This window comes from Crotalus tigris, unplaced genomic scaffold, assembly GCF_016545835.1.
Source record: "Crotalus tigris isolate CLP2741 ecotype Arizona unplaced genomic scaffold, ASM1654583v1 scf7180000020560.477907, whole genome shotgun sequence".
In the NCBI taxonomy this organism is placed as follows: Eukaryota; Metazoa; Chordata; class Lepidosauria; order Squamata; family Viperidae; genus Crotalus; species Crotalus tigris.
The window spans coordinates 204729-230630 of NW_024098077.1; the positions used below are offsets into that span (position 1 = coordinate 204729).

General features: G+C 41.1%; 1 protein-coding gene across 1 annotated transcript in view; it reads right to left on the reverse strand.

Moving 5' to 3' along the window:
- Positions 1–25902, reverse strand: part of SETBP1 (SET binding protein 1) — a 292143-nt gene that overhangs the window by 113362 nt on the left and 152879 nt on the right. The gene's annotated exons all lie outside the window — the stretch shown is intronic.

A 25902-nucleotide genomic window follows, 5' to 3' on the forward strand; every position in this document is an offset into this window, starting at 1 on the left:
TTCATGTATTTAAAGAACAGTGAGTAATAATTAGATAACCTTTATTGTCATTTTTTTTTACTGTGGGCACAACGGCACACATCAAAAATGAAATTTAGTTGCCCGCTCTCAAAGTGAAACACATACATGACACGCACCTAAACAGACTACGTACAACATATGTATAGACTCACACCTCTACATATTATCATAACCAGGATGTTAGTTAATCGCTCAATAGTCTTCTTACTAGTATATATTCAAGGTTACATAATACACATCACGTTCCTTTCTCTCTAACTTGTTTTTCTAGCCATCGATAAAAATTGTCCCACGTTCTAAAGTACAGAGTCTTCTTTCTCTTTTATCTTTAATGTCAACCTGTCCATTTCTGCACAATCTAAAATTTTCTTAATTCGTTCTTCTTCCGTTGGTAAGTTTTCATTTTCCCAATATTGGGCAAGTACAATTCTCGCTGCAGTGAATACATGTCAAATTAAGCATGTGCAATCTTTCTCACAGTTTCCTCCTATTAGGCCTAACCGAAAAAGTTCTGGCTTAAAATCTGTATGTTTTTTAGTCATTGTGTATTTTTGACCCAAATCTTTTAGCTTTAGGCAGTGGTGGAATTCAAACATGTGAACAACCGGTTCTCTGCGTGGATGCCGCTTCCGGAAGTCCATTCTGGGCCGGGGCAACAAAAAAAATTAGCTATCGGTTCTGCCGAAGTGGTGCGAACCGGCTGAATCCCACCACTGGCTTTAGGGCACGTCCACCAGGTATGATAATAAGTACCTGGTTTTTGTTTAGGTTTCCAACAGTTGTTTGACATGTTTTTAAACATTTTCGCTAATCTCACCGGTATTAAATGCCATCTATAAATCATATATCTCTTTTTCTTGTAGGCGAATGCTATCACCGCCTCAAAAAGCTGTTTACATGGACACTGCTATTATTCATTTCACTCATTTATTTGTTGTCCAGTTGCTAAGTCGTGTCTAAGTCTTCTCCCAAAGGGGCTTTTTCAAAAACAAAATCCTGTTGCCTTTGGGATAACCCTGAACTGGATGACTGAGAATTTCCAGAGGCGCGTGTCCAAGTCTTTGCAACCTCATGGACCACAGCACACACACACACACTCACACACCCTCGTCCTGCCCCAATTCATGTCCACTGCATCAATGACACCATCTAACCGTCTCATCCTCTGCTGTCCCCTTCTCCTTTTGCCTTCCATCTTTCTCCGCATCGGGCTCTCCTTTCCAATGATTATTTATTTATATCGTTGCCTTTAATTGTTTTCGCAAGTAACTCAAGATGGCAAACGTATTCCAACAAACCCATTTTCCCCATAACAACAACTCTGTGAGGTGGGTTGGACTGAGAGAGAATGACTGGTCCAAGCTCACCCAACTGGCTTTCACGGCCAAAGCAGAACTAGAACTCACCGTCTCCTGGTGATTGGCCCAAGATCACCCAGCTGGCTTTTATGGCTAAGGCGGGACTAGAACTCACAGTCTCCTGGTGATTGGCGCAAAGTCACCCAGAGGGCTTTCATAGCTAAAGCAGAACTAGAACTCACAGTCTCGATGTGTGTGTTCATGTGCACACCCACACAGTATTTTAACGGAATCAATATGCTGTACAGGAGCCTTGAAAGTAAAGGAAACAGAAAATGTAGGTTCACATGAGGTGACTGGGGAAAATATTATCTGTTTCTCTCGGGGTTAATAATTAAGCAATTCCAGAGGCATTGAGCATTTTCTCACCTCCCTTCCATGCTAAGGGTTCTGTTTTGGGAAGAAACACACAATAATTTCAGAATTCTCTTAACTATGCAAGTTTTTATTACATCCATACAATGATTAACTACCAAGCTGGTACAACTCTAAATCTTGTTCTCCCCATTCACTGATCGGGTGAAAAGAAAATGGTAGCATTCTGGATCTTTTTCTCTCTTTTTTAATCTTAAGTTTTCATCTTCCATTATTGCCAGCAGTTGTTTTGAGTATTTTTGAGACCCTCTCTATGAGGCAGATGGGTGGTTACGAAGTTTGACGGAAATAAAATACTTAAAATATAAATAAATATTTAATAAAATATTTTATTTCCACCCAGTTTTTCTGCTTGTAGGTTAAGTCAGTAAGGCCAGCCATCTAGTGTAATATACACAAGCCACTAAAACCCCAACGAGACCACAAAAATGTTATTTTATTTATTTGTATCCCGCTTGCATTATTTTTACAAATAATTCAAGGCGGGCGAGCATCTCCAACACACTTCCGTCTTCCTATTTTCCCCACAACGACAATCCATCTCAACTGTTAAGTACATGAGTAATTTTATGTCTGTCTGAAGCATCACGACTGCACTGACGTTAGATAAATGCTGTAGGCATGCAGGCCGACATTAAACTTGGATCATGTAGGATCAGCCTTTATCATTCATTCATTCATTCCCTGCCTTTATTATTTTATGGTGAACATATCCAACACTCTCTCCTCTTATTTTCCTTACAACAAACCTGTGAGGTTGGTTGGGGAGAGAGAGAGAGAGAGAGAGTGAGAGAGAGAAAGAGAAAGAAACAAAGAGAGTGAAAGAGCGAGAAGGAGAGTGAGCAAGAGAGAGAGAAAAAGAAAGAGAGTGAGGGAGAAAGAGAAAAAGAGAGAAAGAGAGAAAGCGCGCAAAAAAGAAATAAAGACAAAGACAAAAAGAGCAAGAGAGAGAAAAAGAAAGAGAAAGAGTGAGAGCGTGCAGGAAAGAAATAGAGCGAAAAAGAGCAAGAAAGAAAAAAAGAAAAAGAGAGAAAGACAGAGAGAAAGAGAGAGAGAAAGAGAGTAAGTGAGTGAGCGAATGACAGATGGAACTAGAATTCAGGGTCTACCCACTTTCTAGACAGTGTTTCTCAACCTTGACAATTTTAAAGCATGTGGACTTCAACTCCCAGAATTCCACAGCCAGCAATGCTGGCTGTGGAATTCTGGGAGTTGAAGTCCACATGCCTTAAAATTGTCAAGGTTGAGAAACACTGTAAAATCTAGACTACTGCCTTAACCGTTAGGCCCAACTTCATACTACATTTTGTCAATGATTTCTATTCTATTTAATTTACCATGTTAGGGTAAGGATCAGCCCCACAACTAAGTCTGGTGCCTTCTATAGGTAGTAGATTGCAACCCTCAGAAGATGGACATTGCAGGGTCTCTGCAAAGAAATGGAGCAATTCTAGCAGGGGAAAAGGAGCAGGTTGACCAATGCTGATCTAGGCCAAAATAATTTCATGCACATATCTGCATTTATTCATTTTTTTTTAATTCACCATTCACCAGCCACTCCCCTTTACTCCAAGCCAGAAAACCCCCTCCTTCGGAATGCCTTTTTCTAGTAGATTTTACTAACACCTTTTTGAGGATTGCACAACTTTAACGATGCAAAAGTTTAGATTCCCCTTAGCTGCAACCGATGTTTGTTTACTCAAAACGATCGGCAACATGAGTCCAAATTAAGGCACTCTAAAAAAAAAAAAAAATAATAATCTTGGTCTTTGCCTGAATCCCTTACTCTAAATATTTTGATTTTGATTTTTCGTCTGCTAGGTGAATTTGAAGGAAGGAAGGAAGGAACAGAGTGTTAACTGGAGAGATGGCTATATAAACAAACAAGCTAAAACACACCAGCTAATTCTTTGGTCGAGACAGCAGTAGCTGTTTTGTTTTGTTTTTAAAAAGGCAACTTTATTAAAGTTTTTACTTAAAGATAAAAGAGAAAGTAACTGAAAAGAAAATAAAAAATAGAGGGATGGTTGAGATGGACAGCTAATACAAATTGATTCGACAAACAACCAAATTGAACTATCCTGTTTAGGAGTCATAGAATCCTATCTCTATCTCTCTCTGTCTATCCATCCATCCATCCATCCATCCATCCATCCATCCATCCATCCATCCATCTATCCTAGGGCTGGAGGGGACCTTAGAGGTCTGCTAGTCCAACCCGCTTACCCTTTCCATGGACAAAAGGCTGTCCAATGGAAGTCCAAGTAAGTCAGTCCTTGACTTACAATCTATCTATCTCTATCTATCTCATATCTATGTCTGTCTGTCCGTCTATCCATCCATCCATCCCATCACCATCTCTCATCTCTGTCTATCTATCTATCTATCCATCCATCCATCTCTAACCATCTATCATCTCTCTCTCTCTCTCTCCATCTGCCTGTTTCTATTTCTATCAACCTTTTTCTGTCTCTGTCCGTCCATCCATCCATCCATCACCATTTATCATCTCATCTCTCTCTCCATCTGCCTGTCTATCTCTATTTCTATCTATCTATCTATCTATCTATCTATCTATCTATCTATCTATCTATCTTTCTTTCTTTCTCTTTCTTTTTCTCTCTTCTATCTATCTATCTATCTATCTATCTATCTATCTATCTATCTATCTATCTATCTTTCATCTTTCTCCTATCTATCTATCTATCTATCTATCTATCTATCTATCTATCTATCCATCTATCTATCTATCTATCTATCTATCATCTTTCTCCTATCTATCTATCTATCTATCTATCTGTCTGTCTGTCTGTCTGTCTGTCTGTCTGTCATCTTTCTCTCATCTATCTATCTGTCTGTCTGTCTGTCTGTCTGTCTGTCTGTCTGTCTGTCCGTCCGTCCACCCACCCACCCACCCCTCTCTCTATCTTATAAGTAAAAAGATGGCTGCCCATCTTACCTCACGATAACTCAGAGGCACCTATAAAGCCCTCAAGAAGGTAAAACTAAAAAGCCTCAAAATCACATTTGTGCACAAGTCCAGTTTTTCCTTTTTCGTTCTTAAATGGGAAATTAAATCCTAACTGGCACATAAGCCCCCCCCCCCCGGATAATCCCCAATCCCCCCTTTTTTTAAGGAAACGCAGGCCTCAGATTGCTGGCTAAGAAGCCTTTTCAGCCATCGGAATGAATGCTTCAGACCCCCCCCCCTCCCCTTGAAGTATTAAGCATTGCATCTGCAGAAACAATTCTTGAAGTGGAATTCCCCATGAAAAACTATCTGGCCAGATCAGCAGCTGGCTTCCATGTTGTTAATTGCCGTCTGCTGTGATTTTAACACAACTGCGGCAGCCTTGAGTTTGTCAACTTCCTATTCTAATCATCCTGAATCTGAGAAGAAGGAAAACAATAATAAATAAAATGAAACAAAATGAAATAAAGTCAAAGCAACGGGAAGGGGAAGGAAAGGAAGTAAATGGATGAAGAAGGAAAGGAAAGGAAATGGATGAAGAAGGGAAGGGAAGGGAAAGAAAGGAAGGAAGGAAGTAAATGGATGGAGAAGGAAAGAGTAAATAGATGAAGAAGAAAAGGAAAGGAAAGGAAAAGAAAGGAAAGGAAGTAAATGGATGGGGAAGGAAAGGGAGTAAATGGATGAAGAAGGGAAGGGAAGGAAGTAAATGGATAAAGACGGAAAGGAAAGGAAGTAAATGGATGGGGAAGGGAGTAAATGGATGAAGAAGGGAAGGGAAGGAAGTAAATGGATGAAGAAAGGAAGTGAATGGATGGGGAAGGGAGTAAATGGATGAAGAAGGAAAGGAAAGAAAGTAAATGGATGGGGAAGGGAAGGGAGTAAATGGATGAAGAAGGGAAGGAAAGGAAAGGAAAGGAAAGGAAAGGAAAGGAAAAAGGAAAAGTCTCAGATATTCTTTTCCAAAAGGCAACTGGACTCTCTTGGGTTTTTTTTCCTTGGAAAAATTTCACTTCTCATCCAAGAAGCTTCTTCGGTTCCATTCCCCACCATTTAATCAGAACCGAAGAAGCTTCTTGCATGAGAAGCGAAATGTTTTCAAGGGGGGGGGGAAGACCAAAATCCAGGAAGTCCAGTTGCCTTTTGGAAAAGCACTTTGGGGTTTTTTTGGGACTGTTACCTCAATTCCTTTGGTGGAATGGAAACCTTGGGCTATGAATCTGCTTGAACGTAGCCCCAAACCATATATTTCAGAATAATCCATAAGAACAGAGTAACAGAGTCGGAAGGGACCTTGGAGATCTTCTAGTCCAGCTCTGCTCAAGCCGGAGACCCTATACCAGGGGTAAGCCACCTTGGCTCCTTTATGACTCGTGGACTTCAACTCCCAGAATTCCTGAGCCAGCATAGCTCAGCTTGGAAACCTCTCCCTTTCCCCTCAGCATGGCCGACTCAGGAATTCTGGGAGCTGAAGTCCACCAGTCATGAAGGGGCCATAGTTCCCCCATGCTGGCTCAGGAATTCTGGGAGTTGAAGTCCATGAGTCACAAAAGAGCCAAGGTTGCCTATCCCTCCTGTTCTAAGTGGTGAGCCTCCTAGACCAGGGGTAGGCCACCTTGGCTCTTTTATGACTCGTGGACTTCAACTCCCAGAATTCCTGAGCCAGCATGGAAACCTCTCCCTTTCCCGTCAGCATGGCTGGCTCAGGAATTCTGGGAGTTGAAGTCCACGACTCATAAAAGAGCCAAGGTTGCCTACCCTGGCCCTCTACCATTCCAGAATGGCTGTCCAGTCTCTTCTTAAAAACCTCCAGTGCTGGAGCATTCACAACTTCTGGAGGAAGGATGTTCCACTGGTTAATTGTTCTCACTGTCAGGAAGTTTCTCCTTAGTTCTAGGTTGCTTCTCTCCTTGGTGAGCTTCCATCCGTTGCTTCTTGTCCTGCCTTCCGGGGCTTTGGACCGCCATGTGAAGTTCAACCACCTTCCATCCATGGTAGTTTTCAAAGCCTAGGGCAGTTCGTAGTGATCCTTTTCTTTAGTTCCCCCAGCTGCTCATTTTGTTTTTTTTGTCAAGCTCCTTTTTTCTCCCCAAACTATCCTAGAAGCTTTCTTTCTGGGGGTTTCCATCTGCCTTGCCTTTTTTCCCCACCTCTCTCTCCCCCTCCCCAATTCTGTCCATCTGTATGAATGTCTGCTTCATCAACAACTTAGCTACATGGGGGGGGGGCTCCCCGTTGTTCCAAAGAAAGTCTGGGAAAGTGGAGAACAATGGAATCACCCTGTCACTTCTCACAAAGGGCTCATCAGCGCTGACATAACAAATCCATTTAAATGGTTATGTGTCCCAACACAGCCCAGTTCAGCTGTCTGGTTCCCCAGCAGCTGGGAGAGAAAAATCAGACCTGACGTACGGGACTGCACAACTGGCCTCCTTAGCTGAAATAATAAAACAAAGTAAAATAATAAACGAAGTAAAGTAATAATAAAATGAAACAATACAAAAATAATAAAAGTAAACTCATAAAATAAACTAACAAAGCAAAACAAAATAGTAAAGTAACCTAAATAAAATAAAGTAAAATAATAAAGAAAACAAATCAATCCAATCAAATAACGTAACTTAAGTTAACCTAAATAAAATAAAGTAAAATAATAAAATCAAATAATCAAATAAAATAAAATAATGCAACTTAAGTTAACCTAAATAAAATGAAGTAAAATAACAAACTAAAATAACATAAGTTAACCTAAATAAAATAAAGCAAAATAATAAATAAAATAATCAAATCAAATAATGTAACTTAAGTTAACCTAAATAAAATAAAGTAAAATAATAAAATCAATAATAAAATCAAATAAAATAATGCAACTTAAGTTAACTTAAATAAAATGAAGTAAAATAACAAAGTCAAATAACATAAGTTAACCTAAATAAAATAAAGCAATAAATAAAATAAATAATCAAATCAAATAATGTAACTTAAGTTAACCTAAATAAAATAAAGTAAAATAATAAAATCAAATAATAAAATCAAATAAAATAATGCAACTTAAGTTAACTTAAATAAAATGAAGTAAAATAACAAAGTAAAATAACATAAGTTAACCTAAATAAAATAAAGCAATAAATAAAATAAAATAATCAAATCAAATAATGTAAGTTAAGTTAACCTAAATAAAATAAAGTAAAATCATAAATAAAATCAAATAAAATAATGTAACATAAGTTAACCTATATAAAATAAAGCAAAATAATAAATAAAACAAAATAATCAAATCAAATAATGTGTTGTTGTTGTTAATTGCGACCCCATGGACAACATTCCTCCAGGTCTTCCTGTCCTCTACCATCTTCTGGAGTCCATTTAAGTTCACAAAATAATGTAACTTAACCTAAATAAAATAAAGTAAAATAATAAATAAAATAAAATAATAAAATAAAATCAAACAATAAAACTTAAGTTAACCTAAATAAAATGAAGTAAAATAACAAATAAAATAAAATAACATAACGCAGGTTAACCCAAATAAAGTAAAGCAAGACAATAAATAAAATAAAATAATCAAATCAAATAATGTAACTTGAGTTAACCTAAATAAAATAAAGTAAAATAATAAATAAAATAAATTAATAAAGTAAAAATAAATCAAATAATCAAATCAAATAATGCAAACTTCAGTTCACATAAAGTAAAGTAATAAATAAAATAAGTTCTATTCTATTCTATATCTTCTGTTCTATTCCATTCCATTCCATATTTTCTATTCCATCCCACTCCATTCCATTGACCGTTCATAGTTACAACGGCACTGGAAAAAAGCAACTTAGGACCGTTTTTCACAGTTACGACCTTTGCAGCCTCCCCAGGGTCCACTTGGCAACTGACCACAGCAGTGTCCCCAGATCATGTGATCCCCTTCTGACCAGCAAAGTCAACGGGGGAGGCTGGATTTACTTAACAACCAGTTTACTAACTTACCAAGCGCAGCGATTCACTTAACAACGATGGCAAGAAAGGTTGTAAAATGGGTCAAAACTTCGTTAACCAATGTCTCACTTAACAACATAAATGTTGGACTCAATGGCGGTCATATGTCAAGGACTACCTGTAGAGTATTTTGGAACTGTAAACAGTGATCTATTTTTTGATTTCTAAAGATGCTCCAGAACAGAAGTAAACATTCATTCATTCACTCGCTCATTCATTCATTCATTCCTTCATTCATTCCATTCCTTCATTCATTTATTTCCTGGCCAGGTGGAAAACTTAAAATTATACTCGTTAAAATTAACCTGCAGCCAAATCTTCTTTTATAAGAAGAACCAACTGCTGTATTTATTTATTTTCTCTCTCTCTCTCTCTTCGCTTTGCTTTGGCACAGTGTTTTTTTTTTTTTTTTTTTACCTTCCGAAGGATTTTGGCAGTAGGAGGTAGGTTTGAATTTTTCAAAAAAAGCCCCAAAAGGTAAATAGGAAAGCAAACAAATCTCTCCTTGAAAAGTTTGTAAGACACCTTTTCGATGTTCATTAATATAAATGGGTTGGAAAACGGCACCTTCGTAGGCTGCGGAGGAGATGGAGCAAAGTATTCCTTTGCATTCTCAAGTAGGTGCCAGAATCTTTGATTTTTCTTTCGGCTTCGCACACCTCCAGGTGTTTGTTTGCTTTCTATTCACTTGAACATGGCTTGAATGTGGAACTCTGCTGTGTTGGTTTCCAGGAGATTGAAGTCTCCTGACTCACAAGGGCTTTGAACAGGTTGCAGAAACAGGCAGCTATCCCAAAGATGCTTTTTTTTCCAGAAGGCCACTGGATTTCCGTTGTTTTTCTTTGAAGTCATTTCGCTTCTCGTCCAAGAAGCATCTTCAGCTCGGACTGGATGGTGGGGAATGGAAGGATTTATACTCCTTACAGACAGCTGGTCATTTGCCTTCTTTTAGAGAGTTGTTGAGGCCACCGGGAGGTTGACCTGTGTCCTCGGGGTCACCTGCGTGGTGCAAATGGGTGTGGAGCCTTCTTGGGACTGCTGAAAGGACTTTGTTCTTGACTGGTGGTAGATGATTTATATTTATATTTCTTGCAGACAGCTGGTCATTTGCCTTCTTTCGGAGAGTCGTTGAGGCCACCTGGAGGTTGACCTGTGTCCTCTGGGTCACTTGAGTGGTGCAAATGGATATGGAGTCTTCTTGGGACTGCTGAAAGGATTGTTTTGTAGACTGGAGATAGATGATGTCATATCCATCTTCTTTTGTTGAGGGAGGGCTGTTCAGTTTTGACCTAGATGTCCTCTTGGACCCCTCTTTCAAACCAGTAGTCCTCTCTGTCCAAAATGTGGACTTTGCTGTCTTCAAAAGAGCGGACTTTGTCTTTTAAATGCAGAAGGACTACTGACTCTTGTCCTGATGGGCTTGTTCTCCTGTGTTGTGTCATGCGTTTATGAAGTATCCATTCCCCACCATCCTATCAGACTGAAGGAGCTTCTGGAATGACGAGCGAAACATCTTCAAAGAAAAATAAGAAGGTCCAGTTGCCTCCTGAAAAAGCATCTTTGGGACAACCAGGACCTGGATGACGGAGACTCTCCATAGACCAACAGGCAGATAGGCTGGTGGGAACAAAAAGACTATGGAGGAACCCAGAAGATGGAATCCAACAAGGGGTCGAAGCCAACGTCAACAACAGGCTGAAAAGTCTACATCGACCGTTGTCAGACCAAACCCAAAACTGACTCACAAGTTGTTGAGAACACAGGCAAGTGTACAGGTAGTCCCGTACTTGAAGCAGTTTATTTAGTGACTGTCCAAAGTTACAACACCACCAAAAAAGGGGACTTCGGATCGTTTTTACACATACGACTGTCGCAGTGCGATCAAAATTCGGGCACTTGGCAACTGACTCACAGGTGTTGACAGTCGCAGTGTCCCCGGGGGTCCTGCAATCCTCTTTTGAGACTTTCTGACAAGCAAAGTCAATGGGCAAGCCAGATTCACTTAACCACCGTGTTACTAATTTAACAACTGGAGGAATTCATTTAGAAAAGGTAGGACAAGAAACAATGGTTGGAAACTGACCAGAGAGAGAAGCAACCTGGAATTAAGGAGAAACTTCCTGACAGTGAGGACAATTAACCGGTGGAACAGAAGTTGCCTCCAGAAATCGTGGGCGCTCCATCACTGGAGGTTTTAAAGAAGAGGCTAGACAATCACTTGTCTGAGATGGTTCTCCTGCTCGAGCAGGGGGCTGGACTAGAAGACCTCCAAGGTCCCTTCCAGATTCTATTCTATTCTATTCTATTCTATTCTATTCTATTCTATTCTATTCTATTCCATTCCATGTTTTTTATTCTATTCTATTCTATTATTATATATTCTATTCTATTCTATTCTATTCTATTCTATTCTATTCTATTCTATTCTATTCTATTCTATTCTACTCTATATCTTCTATTCTATTCCATATTTTCTATTCTATTCTATTCTATTCTATTCTATTCTATATCTTCTATTCTATTCCATATTTTCTATTCTATTCTATTCTATTCTATTCTATTCTATTCTATTCTATTCTATTCTATTCTATTCTGTTCTGTTCTGTTCTGTTCTGTTCCATTCCTATTCTATTCTATTCTCCAATATCTATTCCATTCCATTCAAAAAAAAAAGGTTGTAAAATGGGACAAAACTCAACAAATGTCTCGCGTAGCAACAGAAATTTTGGGCCCCATCATGGTCGTAAGCCGAAGATGACCTGGCCGAAGACCAATGGGTTCCTCAATTAGCTAAAATCAAACAAACAAAAAAATTAGCTAGCCAAGCCATTGAAGTTATCGGCTTCATGCGTTCCCTACCAACGGACCTCAGTAGCGAGTTTAGAATACAGGAAATTCCACCTACAAAACAACAATAACTGTATGTACTCCTCTAATTACCATCGGTCACTTGACAATTGTTTGACGTTGCAACAGACCCAGGACCCCCAAAAACTACTATAACCCTATTTCAAATATAACAGCTGCAAAACATTCTCACATTCAGATTATTACTATTATTAATATCAGTTCCAGCAGAAACTAAAACATTTTTGAATGTAAATGGCTCTCATTTACTCCGTTGTTTAAAATATGAGGATATTTATGTCATCCTTAAAAATTCGGTGATTCAATCCTGATATAATAAAATCGGGTGTAATAAGTCATAAAGTCTAAAGTTTAGGCACTGTATAAACCAGGGTCTTCAAACTTAGCCCTTTTATGACTTGTGGACTTCAACTCCCAGAATTCCTCCAGCCAGGCGTATATAAGTCTAAGTCAGTGGTTCTCAACCTGTGGGTCGGGACCCCATTTGGGGTCGAACGACCATTTCACGGGGGTCGCCAAACCACGCTGTCCGACATTTTTTTCCCTTTTCCCTAGCTGTCCTACTCCCTCTTATTGGTGGCCACACCACTTGGGGGTCACCACAACATAGGGAACTGTATTATGGGGTCACGGCATTAGAAAGGTTGAGAACCACTGGTCTAAGTGCTATTCTTATTGCCCTTCCTTCCTTCCTTCCTTCCTTCCTTCCTTCCTTCCTTCCTTCCTTCCTTCCTTCCTTCCTTCCTTCCTTCCTTCCTCCCACCCTCTCTGATGGCCCAGTGGTTAGAATGCAGTATTGCAGGCAAACTCTGCCCACAGTCTGGAGTTCGATCCTGACGGGGCTCAAGGTTGACTCAGCCTTCCATCCTTCCAAGGTCAGTAAAATGAGGACCCAGATTGTTGGGGGCAAATACGCTGACTCTGTAAGCTGCTTAGAGAGGGGCTGTAAAGCCCTGTGAAGCGGCCTATAAATCTACGTGCTATTGCTATAACAATCTACGTATTTTTCTGTAACCTTCCAACTTACAGGGTCACAGAATCCATTCAACGTATGTTTGTTTGCTTGTTTTATTAACCCAGTGGTTCTCAACCTGTGGGTCGGGACCCCATTTGGGGTCGAACGACCATTTCACGGGGGTCGCCAAACAACGCAGTCCGCCATTTTTTCCCCCCTTTTCCTTAGCTGTGCTACTCCCTTTTATTCTATTGGCTTTTGAAAGCCAATAGAATAGACTCTCTTGAATAGAGTCTAATTCTATTGGCTTTCAAAAGACAATAGGAATTGTCTCTGCCCTGCTGAGCCCGCCAAAAGTCCCATTCTGCAAACGGTGCTGCACCAGTTGAGTAGTCCTTGACTTACGACCGGTTGAGTAGTCCTCGACTTATGACCGGTTGGGGGTCGCGGCATTAAAAAGGTTGAGAACCACTGTATTAACCGGATTAGGCCTTTAAAAAGAAAAATAGTTGGAAGGGAGAGCTTCACCAGTGCTTTGTCTTCTGCTGACTCGGCCAAGCATCGCTTTTAAGTTTTCCTAGGCGCACCAACCCGCCTTGCATATAAATCCCTGCTCTGTTGCCTCTTTGCTAAAATAAACACCACGGGCTTGTGTGTGCGCCATAAAGCTGCTGGGCGAAGTGAAGTGAAGACACACAAGCCATTCTTGTTTTTGCTGGTGCGAAAGGGCAGAGGCAAATGTTGCCAACACAGACAACGTGGCTCAACCTGTGTAAATATTTAAACAACGTGTATATAAAACAGAAGCTCTGGAAAGGAAGCTTTGTGCGAAAGAAAAGGAGGATCTGAGTTAATCTTTTCTAAAACCGGAGGCTCGGTTGCCTCTTTGCCAGTTAAGTGTTCTCGCTCAGAGAAAACCTTCTTCCGACAGCAGAAATTAAACCAGGTTCCAAAAAGCTGGGGCTTCCCAACACTGAACAAAAATATCGAGCAGTTTCAGAGTCATCACAAAACACTTTCAATGCAAATGTACAGGTATAGTATAGGGGGTACCTTGCTCAATAGTAGTAGTAACTGTGAGAGGGATCTCGGAGTCCTAGTGGACAATCACTTAAATAGGAGCCAGCCGTGTGCTGCAGCTGCCAAAAAAGCCAACACAGTGCTAGGCTGCATTAACAGAGGGATAGAATCAAAATCACGTGAAGTGTTAATACTACTTTATAATGCCTTGGTAAGGCCACACTTGGAATACGGCATCCAGTTTTGGTCACCACGATGTAAAAAAGATGTTGAGACTCTATAACAGTGATTCTCAATCTTTTTAATGCCGCGACCCCCAATCGGTCGTAAGTTGAGGACTACTCAACCAGTCGTAACTGGTGCAGCACCGTTTGCAGAATGGGACTTTTGGTGGGCTCAGCGGGGCAGAGACAGCCTGGACAATTCCTATTGGCTTTGGAAAGCCAATAGAATTAGACTCTATTCAAGAGAGTCTATTCTATTGTCTTTCAAAAGCCAATAGAATAAAAGGGAGTAGCACAGCTAAGGAAAAGGGGGAAAAAAATGGCGGACTGCGTTGTTTGGCGACCCCTGTGAAATGGTCATTCGACCCCAAATGGGGTCCCGACCCACAGGTTGAGAACCAATGCTCTAGAAAGAGTGCAGAGAAGAGCAACAAAGATGATCAGGGGACTGGAGACTAAAGCATATAAGAAAAGGCTGATGGAATTGGGTATGTCTCGTTTAATGAAGAGAAGGATAAGGGGGGACATGATAGCAGCCTTCCAGTATCTCAGGGGCTGCCCCAAAGAAGAGGGAGTCAAGCTATTTTCCAAGTTTTTGACACCTTGCTAGACGACTGGTGGTACTCAAATGTTACCATATCCTAAAAGTGGTACAATGGGTGAAAAAAGTTGAAAAGCCCTGCTCTAAACCAAAGGGAGAAATTTTGGGGATCTGATCTTTACAAAAAAAAGAGATCAAACTCTCCCCTTCTCTACCTCAGAACAGGAAAATGGGCAAACTGGAACAACTGTTGCCTGGAAGCTCTTGAGATGCCTTCAAACCCATGGTTTTATAATAGCCCCGTATCAAATTCATCCTCACTTCCGGCAAATGTCGAAAGGATGGCCCCCCTATCTCTACATGCTTTTATTTCTTTTTAAGTAAAATCCTTCCACATCCCTAACCTTTCCAAACTGAAGAATATTCTAGGCAGCTAGTGGGACAGAGCGATACTCAAGGACAGCTGAGCAGCACAAAAAGAACGTTACCGGCACACACTGACTGTGAAATAAAAACCTCATAAAATTCGTAAAAAACGGCGTGTCTTTTATTTTGGCACATAAAATACACCAGGCAGGGAAGCGTCTTTTGGCTTTTCTGTATCCCCTTACACACACACACACACACACACACACACACACACACACACTCACACGGATAGACAACAACCCAGACAGAGCCAGTTATTCCGTCGGAAAACCCACTGCAGAGAAAATGAGGCGGAGGCCATTTTATGAGCTGAGAAATGACTATTTTTACGGCATCCTAAATAAAAGCTACTATCAGAACTGGAGGCTGGTAATTGGCAATGCTCCTTCCCTTGCTGAGAAAAGCTAATACACGGGAGAGGCGGAAATATCTGACTGGAACGAAAGGTCTTTCCTACCCTTTGTGATACCTACCACTTTGTGACAACTCCCTGCTCCCCTAGGCTTGGAGCCCCAGCGTGAAACAAACACAAGGCAAAGGCCGTCGCGGCGGGAAATCTGAACCCACAAAAACCTCTGAACCTGCCCTCCTTGTTGCTGGATATTTTTTGGGCGTCTTTATTTTGTTTTATTTTTTAAAAAAAGGAGTTTCTCATGGGTTTTCAGGAGAAAACGTTGCGTATGTCAGCCTCTGTGGACCAGGGATGTGCAGAGAATATATGAGAGGGGGTCATGTTATTCTCCAAAGCCCCAGAGGGAAGGACGAGAAACAACGGGTGGAAACTGACCAAAGAGAGAAGCAACCTGGAATTAAGGAGAAACTTCCTGACAGTCAGAACAATTAACCAGTGGAACAGCTGGCCACCAGAAATCGTGGGCGCTCCATCACTGGAGGTTTTTAAGAAAAGGCTGGATAGTCATTTATCTGAAATGGTACAGGTTCTCCTGCTCGAGCAGGGGCTGGACTAGAAGACCTCCAAGGTCCCTTCCAACTCTGTTCTGTTCTGTTCTGTTCTATTCCATATTTTCTATTCTATTCTATTCTATTCTATTCTATTCTATTCTATTCTATTCCATATTTTCTATTCTATTCTATTCTATTCCATATTTTCTATTCTATTCCATTCCATATTTTCTATTCTATTCTATTCTATTCCATATTTTCTATTCTATTCTATTCTATTCTATTCTATTCTATTCTATTCTATTCCATATTTTCTATTCTATTCTATTCTATTCTATTCTATTCTATTCTATTCTATTCTATTCTATTCTATCCTATCCTATTCCATATTTTCTATTCTGTTCTATTCCATTCCATATTTTCTATTCCATTCCATTCCATATTTTCTATTCCATTCCATTCCGTATTCTATTCCATTCCGTATTCTATTCCATTCCATTCCATTCTTGCAAACTTTTCATTACCGAACTAGGTAACACCATCAGTGCTAGAAGGGAGGAGGGCTTGTTCTTATTAATTTAAACTATTTGTTCTCCAAACTCCTGTCAGTTTCCTGCTAAGGCGCTAGCCTCAGAATGCCTGAAATTGTTTTTCACCCATGTGCATTCCGCCCTTTCATCATCAAAGTGATTATGGATTGGTTTATTTTTTATATAAGGTAGCAACTTAGCTCTTCTTCTTCCTTAGCAATAAAATAAAATACAAAAAAAAAAACAAAAACCCAGACCCCTGTTTTTGTTGTATCCACTCTTGTTGCAGCCAAGTGGCTTTCTGCAAAATTAATTTGGGAATAGCTGCTAAATGAGGTGCCCAGTAATAAGAACGGCAGACCGAGAGAGAATGCAGTTCACAGCTTTTGCTCCTGTTTCTTAATGTCTCTTTTCAGGTGAATTCAGCATTTTCTTGGCATTTAAGACCTCAATTTTACCATCAAGTTTAGACCCGCTCAAGCAAACCGAATGCAAATAGAGCAGAGTGCCCGGAGTTGAAGGAATTGAATTCTGCCTTCGTGGAAAATAAATGACGGGTAGAAAAAAAAAGAGGCGTTTGGGTATTCGAAATATTAAATGTGTGCCGAAATTAGTGCCAGGAATGCAAAGGTTTTAACCCCCAGGATATAAAGAAAGACGTTGAGACTCTAGAAAGAGTGCAGAGAAGAGCAACAAAGATGATCTGGGGGCTGGAGGCTAAAACATATAAGGAACGGTTGCTGGAATTAGGTCTGTCTAGTTTAATGAAGAGAAGGACCACGGGGGACAGGATAGCAGTCTTCCAGTATCTCAGGGGCTGCCCCAAAGAAGAGGGAGTCAAGCTATTCTCCAAAGCCCCTGAAGGCGGGATGAGAAACAACGGATGGAAACTCATCAAGGAGAGAAGCAACCTGGAACTAAGGAGAAACTTCCTGACAGTGAGAACAATTAACCAGTGGAACAACCTGCCTCCAGAAGCGGTGAATGCTCCAACACTGGAAGTTTTTAAGAAGAGACTGGACAGCCATTTGTCTGAAATGGTATAGGGTTTCTTGCCTGAGCAGGGGATTGGACTAGATGACCTCCAAGGTCCCTTCCAACTTTATTATTATCTTCCCTCGCGCGTGAAAGAGAAATGCGCTTTTGAGCTGTCTTTCGCAGAAGGGAGGGACGCTGATGGAGGAGGTGCCCCAAAACCACCCAACCAGCATACGTGCCTAAGATGGAACTGCAACTCCCTGTCGCCTGGTGTTCTAGGCCGGCACCTTAACCGCTACACCAAACTGGCTTTCAATTTATGCAGTGTAAATCAAGACATTAACAAGTACATTGCATAAGTTGAAAGCCAGTTTGGTTTAGCAGTTAAGGTGCTGGCCTCAAAACCAGGAGACGGTGAGTTCTAGTTCCGCCTTAGGCATGGACGAAAGCTGGTTGGGTGGCTTTGGGTCAATCCCCAGAGATGGTGAGTTCTAGTTCCACCGTAGGCATGAATGAAAGCTGGTTGGGTGGCTTTGGGTCAATCCCCAGGAACAGTGAGTTCTAGTTCCGCCGTAGGCATGTAAGCTGGTTGGGGGACTTTGGGTCAATCCCCAGGAGGCAGTGAGTTCTAGTTCCGACGTGGGCATGTAAGCTGGTTGGGTGACTTTGGGTCAATCCCCAGAGGCAGTGAATTCTAGTTCCGCCTTAGGCATGAAATCTGGCAGGGTGATTTTCGGCCAATCACCAGGAGGTGAGGAGTTCTAGTTCTGCACGAGGCATGAAAGTCAGCTGGGTGACTCTCTATCACAGTGTTTCTGAACCTTGACCATTTTAAGGCATGTAGACTTCAACTCCCAGAATTCCACAGCCAGCAATGCTGGCTGTGGAATTCTGGGAGTTGAAGTCCACATGCCTTAAAATGGTCAAGGCTGAGAAACAGTGCAGTCTATCAATTGTATGGAGACTGTGAATTCTAGTCCCGCCTTAGCGAAGAGGCCAGCCAGCTGCGTGCGCGCGCGCGCGCGCACACACACACACACACACACACACACACACACACACACATTACAATGTCTTACAATTCACTCACTAAATTGTTTTCTTCCCCAAAAAACGGTCTTTTCTTGCCCACACACAGGTATAATTTACAGGCTGGCTCTTGTTTTTGTTTTGTTTTTTTTGAGCGGGGAGGAGGAGAAAGAGTCCCCCCCTCAAAAAACCCATCTTTTAGCCCATGAAATCTACCAGCTTAAATTCGGTCTGTGTGGGAGTGTGTGCTTGTGCAGTGTTGTTGCGCTTACACAGCAGGAGATAATCCCCCTCTACAGATAAAACCATTTAGAGATAAAGTCGGCCTTCTAAGTATATAAATGTCTCAAGTCTTTAGATGTAGGATTATCTTCGAGTTGCATATTCCATTAGGAAAATGGACTAGCTCTTTCTTTACGCAAGGGTATAAATTTCCCATTGGTTCAAAGCAGCTCCTTCGAAGCAAGGCTTCTTTACCGAGAGGGAAACCTCATGGAAAGATGAATTTCAACTATTTCAAGTCCTGAGTGTGTAATTTTTTTTAAAAAAACTGTAGAAGTTAAAAGGAGGTCCCATCGTATCTGAGGAGAGATAGAGAAGAATATTTCTTTCAACCTTATGGGTCTTGTTTTATCATCCAATGTCACCCTTCCTTATTCCTACTTTTTCATTTTATTTATTAGATCCCCTTCTCTCCTGCTGACTGGCCCAAAGTCACTCAGGGGAGGAGGGAGGGGATGGAGGGAGAGAGGGAGGGAGGGAGGAAGGAGAGAGAGGGAAGAAGGGAAGGAAGGAAGGAAAGAAGAGGAAGGAGGGAAGGAAGGAAACAAAAAGAAAGATAGATATAGATAAGAAAGAAATAGAAAGAGAAGAGAGAAATAAAGAAATACAAAAATAAATAAAGAAAGGAAGGAAGGATATATGAAAGAAATAGAAAGAGAGAAGAAAGAAAAGAAAGAAAGAAAGAAAGGAGAAAGGAGGGAAGGAAGAAACAAAAAGAAAGAAAAATTGTTATTTTTTTTTAGTTTAGTTTCTAGGATTTGCTTGAAGAAGTAAAGTGGGTGCAGAATACATGGTTTCTAGTAACGTCAGAACGACAAACCATCCAGGGCTTAAAATTGCTTGAAGGTGGTGGGGGGGGGTGGTGGTGGTGAAGGAGACCCTAAATAGAAATACAGGTAGTCCTCAGCTTACGTTCACAACTGAGCCCAGCGTTTCTGTCGCTAAGTGAGACAGTTATTAGGTGAATTTTTCCCCCTTTTATACGATCTTTTGGGCCACAGGAGTTAAGGAAATCTTTGTCATTGTTAAGTTAGTAACAACGGTTGTTAATTGAATCTGGATTCCCCCCCCCCGTTGACTGTGCTGGCCAGATGGTCATAGAAGAGGATCGGTCACGTGACCCTGGGACACGGCCACCGTCATAAATACGAGTCCGTTGCCAAGCGTCACGATTTTTGATCACGTGACCAAGGGGCCCGCTGTGACGGTCATAAGTGTGAAAATGACCGTAAGTCAGTTTTTTCCAATGCCGTTGTAATTTTGAATCGTCACTAAACAAACAGTTGTAAATTGAGGACTTCTGTTGACGCTCTATTGCCTAAAAGTGAACTATAATCAACTTCCCCCCGAGGTTCGAACTACTCCCACCCTGCCGGCCTTTAAGAAAGCCGTTAAAATTCTCCTGTTCCGGCAGGCCTGGGGCTGATGTCCCCGGGGGGCCGGGATATGATCGGACTCGCGGTATGACTGGATTATTTTATTGTTTTATGACTGTTTTAAACTTTGTACGCCGCCCCGAGTCCTTTGGGATTGGGCGGCATATAAATATTTGTAAATAAATAAATAAATAAATATATTATCAGAATTTATTATGGAAACTGACCAAAGAGAGAAGAAAGAAAGAGAAAGGAAGGAAGGAAGGAAGGAAGGAAGGAAGGAAGGAAGGAAGGAAGGAAGGAAGGAGGGAGGGAGGGAGGGAGGGAGGGAAGGAAGGAAGGAAGGAAGGAACAATGGATGCAATCTAATCAAGGAGAGAAGCAACCTGGAATTCAGGAGAAACATCCTTGAGAGAGAGGACAATGAACCAGTGGAACAGCTGGCCACCAGAAGTCGTGGCTGCGCCATCCCTGGAGTTTTTTTTAAGAAGAGGCTGGATTTGCTCATTTATTGAATATGTGAAACACAAAACAAAATAGAAATAGGAAATGAAGGAAACAAAAAAGAGAGGGGGAAAAAAAGGCGTGAGGTAAAAGGGGGAAAAGGGAAAAAAAAACATGGAACTTTGACTTTAGTTTTTGTCAGTGAGATAGATTTGTCGTTCTAGAAATGGCTGTTATATATTCAGGTGTATAAGCCAAAATTTAATCTTGTACTGTGCTAAAAAGCGTCAGAAGTCTGTAGAAATATAAAAGCTTTTTGGATTAAGATTTGGTGGAACATTCAAAAGGTTTTCAAGAGAAAGAGAAAGTTTTCACCACAATTATTTTTGTTAGGTATTATTGCAGATTGTGATGCTAAAGGAACTATTTTAATGTTGAATTTTATTACAGCTGCAAGGTTACTGGTTGGGCAATATTGGAGGATAGCTTCTTTGCCCACTATAGAAGAATGGCCATTTAAAGTTTCTAATTTAGCAGAAATGGCCAACATTTCTGCTTATTTGAAGGATCATTCACAGGAAAGATACATCTCGGTGTGGAGAAGGTGGATAAATTATGTACAGAATAAATATGGGATTAGAAAGCATCATTTAGTTTTTGAATAACTTATAGTTTAAAGTGGGAATTGCTTATACTGTATTGTTATTTTTGTTCTTAGTTTTTTTTGAAATTGTCTTGTATTTGAGTTAAAGTATTTTACGGATTTGGTTATTGGTATAGTTGGATAAGCTTAGTTAGAATTTGTTTGCTTATTTGTAACCCTGTAATCCAGTGTTTCCCAAACTTGACAATTTTAAGGCATGAGGACTTCAACTCCCAGAATTCCACAGCCAGCGTTGCTGGCTGTGGAATTCTGGGAGTTGAAGTCCTCATGCCTTAAAATTGTCAAGTTTGGGAAACACTGCGTGTAATCAGCTCTGGGAAGTGGGGGGGGGTTAGGGTTGGGGGGAGGGAGGGAGGGATATTGTATTGTAATAAAATGGAAAATTTGAAGAAAAAAAAAAGAGCCAGAAGTCAACGCCTTTTTCCCGCCTTTTTTCCCCTTGTATCAAACCCTTTCTTCTCCCCTCCCCTTTACCTTCCCTTCATTTCCGATTTCTATTTCGCTTTGTATTTTACGTATTAAATACATAAGCCAATAAGAAGAGACTGGACAACCGTTCGTCTGAAGAGGGGGCTGGACTAGAAGACCTCCAAGGGCCCTTTCCAGCTCTGCGGTTCTTTCATCTCTAAATCTGCAGGCTTGTAAAACGCCAGAAAGACCCATCCGCTGAGTTGCTACGGATAGGTGTGTGGACCCCCCCCATTTTTTAAGGGAAGAAGAAATGACTTAAGATGCTTCAAAAGCAGAAGGAGAACATTGTTTGAGGCTGCTGGCCTAGGCGTCTTCCCTTGACCATTTCTGGCGGCTTCACTGGGGTTACTCAACAAACAAGCATCACCAAGAGTTGACATTTCAACCAGTTATAAATAGCATGTCCTTAAGGGCGTCCCTTTTACTCACTGTTTATAGCCTCTAAGTGATTCCTCCATTTAAAGATGAGGAGGAGGGGAGGAGGAGGAGGAGGAGGAGGAGGAGGAGGAGGAGGAGGAGGAGGAGGAGAGGGGTAGAAGGAATATTAGAATAGAGCTGGAAGGGACCTTGGAGGTCATCTAGTCCAACGCCCTGCTCAGGCTGGAAACCCTATACCATTTCGGACAAAGGGCTGTCCAGTCTCTTCTTAAAAACTTCCAGTGTTGGAGCATTCACCGCTTCTGGAGGCAGGTTGTTCCACTGGATAATTGTTCTCACTGTCAGGAAGAGGAGGAGAAGGAGAAGAAGGAGGAGGAGGGGAAGAGGGGAGAAGAGGGGAAGGGGAGGAAGAAAGAAGAGGAGAAGGAATATTAGAATAGAATAAAGTTGGAAGGGACCTTGGAGGTCTTCTAGTCCAGCCCCCTGCTCAAGCAGGAGAACCTATACCATTTAAGACAAATGGCTCTCCACTCTCTTCTTAAAAATGTCCAGTGTTGGAGCACCCACAACTTCTGGAGGCAGGTTGTTCCACTGATTAATTGCTCTGACTGTTAGGAAGAGGAGGAGGAGGAGGAGGAGAATGAGAAAAAGAAGAGGAGGAGATGAAGAAGAATGTCAAAGAAAAAGAAGAAGAAGAAGAAGAAGAAGAAGAAGAAGAAGAAGAAGAAGAAGAAGAAGAAGAAGAAGAAGAAGAAGAAGAAGAAGAAGAGGAGGAGGAGGAGGAGGAGGAAGAAATGAAGAAGAATGTCGAAGAAGAACAAGAATGTCGAAGAAGAATGTCAAAGAAGAAGAAGAGGAGGAGGAGGAGGATGAGATGAAGAAGAATGTCGAAGAAGAATATTGAAGAAGAATGAAGAATGAAGAAGAAGAAGAAGAAGAAGAAGAAGAAGAAGAAGAAGAAGAAGAAGAAGAAGAAGAAGAAGAAGAAGAAGAAGAAGAAGAAGAAGAAGAAGAAGAAGAAGAAGAAGAAGAAGAAGAAGAAGAAGAAGAAGAAGAAGAAGAAGAAGAAGAAGAAGAAGAAGAAGAAGAAGAAGAAGAAGAAGAAGAAGACGACGACCAGCCTGGGGAACTAGGAACTGGCTTTGAAGCGTTTGCCCCAAGCCAAAGACCACACCATGGAAACACACAGCTGTAAGACAAGAGAGCAGATGCTTGAGAACGGAAATCCAGGGTTTTTTCGAAACTGTGGGCGGTTGAGAACAGAAGATGTTGAAGCCAGAGAGGGAACATCTGTCTATCACGTTTCGGGCCACCAGATCAGATTTGGGCTCCTTGTCTTAAATCATGAGAAAGCCGCCTCTGTTTGTAATGTGCTTGAATTTCTCTCTCTCTCTCTCTCTCTCTCTCTCTCTCTCTCTCAGCTTAAATAATAATAATAATAATAATAATAATAATAATAATAATAATAATAATAAGAAGAAGAAGTGCCGAAGAAGAAGAAGAAGAAGAAGAAGAAGAAGAAGAAGAAGAAGAAGAAGAAGAAGAAGAAGAAGAAGTGCCTTGAGTGCAATCGCAAAACAACTGGAGCACCAATTGGACACCATCATCGGCATTGACAAATTCACTATTAGTCAATTGCAAAAGACGGCCTTACTAGGAATCGCTTCCATCCTGCGACAATATCTGTAATACCATCACACATCCACATCTTCCTATCCCAGGTCCTGGATAAGGATTCGATAGGTAGACAAAATGCCAAATCCAGTCTGAACATCTGGCTGACTGTGCAATGATCCATAATAATAATAATAATAATGGTGATGATGATGATGTTGGAAGGGACCTTAGAGGTCATCTAGTCCAACCCCCTGCTCAGGCAGAAAACCCTACCATACACTTAAGATGGTTGCAGCATCCCCACGGCCACACAATCCAAATTCAGACGCTTGGCAGCTGACTTGTATTTATGACAGTTGCAGTGTCCCCGGGGATCACGAGATCCGCTTTTATGACCTTCCGACAAGCAAAGTCAATGGGGGATGCCAAATTCCCTTAACAACCATGTTACTAACTTAACAACTGCAGTGATTCCCTGAAATGGTATAGGGTTTCCTTCCTGAGCAGGGGTTGGACTAGATGACCTCCAAGGTACCTTCCAACTTGGTTATTCCATTCCATTCCATTCCATATTCCAATAACTAAACTATTCTATTCTATTCTATTCTATTCTATTCTATTCTATTCTATTCTATTCTATTCTATTCTATTCTATTCTATGAAGTTGAAAGTTGAAGAGTATCTGTGAGGGCGCTTGTTAGGCACATTAAATGTGAGATGCAACAACAAGCCCTGCCTCTTTCCGTTCCTGATTCTTTATCTGAGGTTGTGGCTTAAGCATCTAATCCTACTTAAAAGTTCAGTCATGCACGCCTATTTGAAATGGAAAACAAAAAGAGAAAAACAGAAGCAAAGAGGAAAAGGAAGTTGACAGCAAAGATCAACTAATAATATTCATCCCCAGCACGTCAGCTGAACTGAACTGAAGGACCCAGATGCTTCGCTTTCTTCATTAACAAATACAGGGCAGTCCTCAACTTACGACCAATGTAAAAAAGATGTCGAGACTCTGGAAAGAATGCAGAGAAGAGCAAGAAAGATGATTAGGGGACTGGAGGCTAAAGCATATAAAGAACGGTTGCTGGAATTGGGTATGTCTAGTTTAATGAAGAGAAGGACGAGGGGGGACATGATAGCAGCATTACAATATCTCAGGGGTTGCCCCAAAGAAGAGGGAGTCAAGCTATTCTCCAAAGCCCCTGAAGGAAGGACAAGAAGCAACAGATGAAAACTCTTCAAGGAGAGAAGCAACCTGGAATTAAGGAGAAATTTTCTAACAGAACAATTAACCAGTGGAACAACCTGCCTCCAGAAGCGGTGAATGCTCCAACACTGGAAGTTTTTAAGAAGAGACTGGACAGCCATTTGTCCGAAATGGTGTAGGGTTTCCTGCCTGAGCAGGGGGTTGGACTAGATGACCTCCAAGGTCCCTTCCAACTTTATAATTATTATTGTTGTTGTTGTTATTCAGTAGCAACAGACCACGATTGATGCTAAACCCGGACGGGGCTTTGCTGAAAATCTCCTGACTTCCCACAGCGAGAAACACCCCAACTTAACCAAACCCATTTTTTTGCAATATGTGAGACCAAGTGAAGCTTGACTGAAAGCAACTGTCGGATTTCGGCACCTACATGAAAAGGCTAAGTGGTTTGTGCAAGGGAGGCCGGGTTGTTGAAACAGTAGACCCTCCTTTCACAAAAAAAAACCCGAGGCCATTTACGAGGGTCTGTTTTACATCAGAAGGGGTTACAAAGACGTTTCTCCCAGCTTCAGAGAAGAGATTTCCTGTGGTTAAGAGAGGAAGCAAAAACTAAACAACTCAGAACAGAAAGAAAAAAAAAACAAGAAAAAAAAAACCAAGGGTCAGGATTGCAGCTTAAAAGGTTCTCGAATTCTCCCAATTTCACAAGACATCTCTGGACGGTGGGGACACACAACCAACAATAATCTAAGGGGTACAATACAAATTCCAAGGTGGGAGGGTGGGGAAAAAAAATCAAGTTTTAATTCCTCCGAGACGTTGAACGAACAAGCCAAACAGCTTTAAATGAGCTAACACAAAATTTTGAGGCACACAACATGGTATTTGACATAATAATAATAATAATGATGATGATGATGATGATGATGATAATAAGAAGAGGAGGAGGAGGAGGAGGAGAAGGAGGAGAAGAAGAAGAAGAAGAGGAGGAGGAGGAAGAGGAGGAGGAGGAGGGGGAGGAGGAAAAAGAGGAGAAGAAGAAGTTGGAAGGGACCCTGGAGGTCATCTAGTCCCACCCTCTGCTCAGGCAGGAAACCCTATACCATTTCAGACAAATGGCTGTCTAGTCTCTTCTTAAAAACTTCCAGTGTTGGAGTATTCACAACTTCCGGAGGCAGGTTGTTCCACTGATGAATAGAATAGAATAGAATAGAATAGAATAGAATAGAATAGAATAGAATAGAGTTGGAAGGGACCTTGGAGGTCATCTAGTCCAA